This window comes from Armigeres subalbatus, chromosome 3 (genome assembly GCF_024139115.2).
Source record: "Armigeres subalbatus isolate Guangzhou_Male chromosome 3, GZ_Asu_2, whole genome shotgun sequence".
NCBI lineage: Eukaryota > Metazoa > Arthropoda > Insecta > Diptera > Culicidae > Armigeres > Armigeres subalbatus.
This window is the reverse complement of record NC_085141.1, coordinates 421,755,478-421,758,484: the sequence shown is the minus strand read 5'-3', so window position 1 is coordinate 421,758,484 and position 3,007 is coordinate 421,755,478. Positions and strand designations below refer to the sequence as shown.

At 39.6% G+C, this 3,007-nt stretch overlaps 1 long non-coding RNA gene across 1 annotated transcript; it reads right to left on the bottom strand.

Annotated features, from left to right (window-relative positions):
• Positions 1-812: 812 nt before the first annotated feature.
• On the bottom strand, positions 813-2,536 carry LOC134224342 (uncharacterized). The gene is made up of 3 exons (XR_009982917.1): positions 1,821-2,536; positions 1,608-1,692; positions 813-1,545 (listed from the first exon to the last, which is right to left on the bottom strand). It is a non-coding gene; the product is annotated as an uncharacterized LOC134224342 (long non-coding RNA).
• Between the last annotated feature and the right edge of the window lie 471 nt (positions 2,537-3,007).

The window sequence follows — 3,007 nt, the reverse complement described above, 5'->3', positions numbered from 1 at the left end:
AGTGTAGTGAATATAATGGATTCAAGAAACTAATTCGCTGAGCAAGTAAATGTTTGAAAAAAAAAATAAAAAAAAGATGAAGTAGAAATTATTTTACTGAATAATCTATTCGAACGAAAAACGAATCGGGATCGAGTCAGTATGATGGTGTTAGTGAAACTCGTGCCCTATCATCTGTTTTGTTTTCAGTTCGTACTTTTATCAGCTGGCTATCTATTGAATTTTGTTATTAGTGTTATTTTTTCTTCTTTTATGAATTATGGGGAAAATCAGATTTTTCTTCTGTTAATTGTTTAATTTAAAAAAATGATTATTAATCCATTAATAAATTTATGTGATTAGGAGCTTGTGATGAATGACGACCATTCCGATTTCATGAAATAAAATTCAGCCCAGGCCCTTCTTGCTGCCTTTTTCAAAAATCTTCTTAGCAGAATAACATCAATTTCTTATGCTAATGCTTTGCCCAAGCTCTTTTGAATGATGCTTTTTTTCAGTCTCTTGGATGGACAGAATAACAAAATATGATATGGATTTAATTGATATAAGAGATAAAAGAACGTTCAATACAGACAACAATACCAAAACTTTGTACCGAAGTAGCACATGATATTGATAACTCCTTACAAATAGCATAACTGGATATCATCATGATATTTTAGGGCAAAATATTGACAGTGTCGTCTAATCTTTTATCTCTTATATAAATCATGTCTATATCTCATTTTCTTTTCTTATCAACATGTGATATTATTGAGCTATTTTCGTCTATTTTACGGGCAATGATATATTTAGTAGCACATCATCCATGTTACAGTTCTTTTAAAAGTTTTGTTCTTCCAGTTTACGCGAATGTTTGGGATAATGCCAAATCTTATAAGTAGAACCTAACGGGAGTATATAGGAGCAGTCACGTTCTCCAGTAATTTTTACAGCACATTTGAAAGCACATCACACTGGTTCAGTCAATCTGAAATCACAAACAAGATCAACAGTTTGATTATAATCAAAATACTTGCCTTATCAGTTTCGATAGAAAACCATGTTGAGACATTATTAGCTACCGGCTCATTTATCTTCCCAGAATTGTTCGCAGCTACGATACTCTAATGGTTCACACGTGTCTAATTCTGAAGTTACAAATCGTATTATAACACGCTATCAAATCCTTTGAGGTTATGGTAGTAAACGACAGACGTGATTCTAACTAAATTCATGGGATCGTGATTCTAACTAAATTCACGCTATCGGTCAATCTGAGTAAAATTGCCACTAGCTAGCATGCGTTATTGATATCGTTTATAACTTAATTATTCTAATGGAAACAAACAGTCCAGGTCGGCCTTAATTAGGATTCAATTACGAATTACGACAAGGGAAACAACCCTTTGGCATTTTTGCACCTAACTTTCCGGTCGTGCATTCACAGTCCTGTGTGGACACCCATGTCACGTCACCTATGCCAGATTCTAATGAACGGGGTTTCCATGCACGGCACTGGTACAAAGAACACGTGTACCGTTTAGCACACCATCATCACGGAAGCTGAAAAGGTTCGGTGTCAACTAATGAGAAAGAAAAGCATTTGAAAAGGAGAAAATGCTAACCCCGTTGAATCCGTTGCTGCCTACTCGAGGCTCAAGCGGCAGTGAGTGGGGCAATTCCGCCGAAACGACCACCTGTTGATTCCACCTGGAGGTGAACGGTGCAAAATGCAACACTTCAGCTTTTTAGATATGTCATAAATTAGAAGAGGTTTCACATTGATTAATGTCACTAACAACTCAAAGACTCATTTAATTCAAACCAACTTCACTAACCGGTGCATCGCGACCCATCCTCTCCTGCGTTAAAGCTTGCCGCTTTCGTTTGCACAGTCGTCAGCGTTGTCGTTCCTTTTACTATCGCCGACCGTCATCGTTTGATATTGCAGCAGTTTGGTGCGGCAAGCGGTAGCCGTAGCGTTTCACGTAGTTCCATTAGTATCGATTTTTTCCACTCCGGAAAAGGACTGTGTGACCCACCCAAGCAGACTGTCGTTTTCTGTCGGTGGCAGAGGGTCGAATCAAAATGCGGCCAACTTTCATCGTCGAGGATAATCCGGTTTGTTTAGCAGGAATCACTTTAACGGCAAGAGATCAGATTCCATGAGATGCTTGGGATGGGTTTAAAGTCAATGCATAATTTCCTTCACATAACGTACCGCAGTCGATGGATTACGATAATCTGTGTTAACTTCGGAAGCACTTCCATGAATATTGTATGATGTTTATTGAAATTCTCCAAGCTGTCGGGCTGCTACATCATCTAGTCAGTCGACATTGTTCCCCAGAGCTCGCTCACGTGGTATTCATAAATTATGTACGTGGGTGTTTGCCGGTGTGTTGTTTGATTTGGGGTTTCCACTTTTCACCGCATAAAATAGCCTTTCACGAGGAAATCAAATTCTCTGCTGCTGAAGGGCTTTGCAAAAAGATTTTGAATTATTGATGAACTAGTCGCAAGCAACGTCTTAACATCTACTTAAAAATAGTTATTAGACATGCTTCGCGAAATTGTTTCTATGGTTTGTGGGCTTGGCGCCCTCCGGGGAGTAAATAGATAAACATGTTCCGTTGGTGATGGAAAAAATAATTCGAGTCGTATGTCCGGAAAATTAGCATCCAAAATCATCTCAACCAAGGGTGACGAAGGAAACGGCGACGACGGCAACACAAGTTGGAGGCACCGGGATCCGATATGATGCGACCAACGCCCCACTATTCTTCATAGCGAAAGCCTTATGCTGTTTGGTGTTGGTGGCAACGTTGGGCAACCGGAAACCGGTGCGTAAGGGTGGTGAGTGAAAGAGACCATCCGAACGGGGCTGCACTTTAGACAGAATGGGATGTATTGCAGATATGAGTTTGGATCACGTTGTTCAATTATATTGGAGCGCAAGACCGCGACCTACTAGCGTTGGTTCATAGATGATTGGAAGGCAGACTGTTTCACTCAGCATACGAAG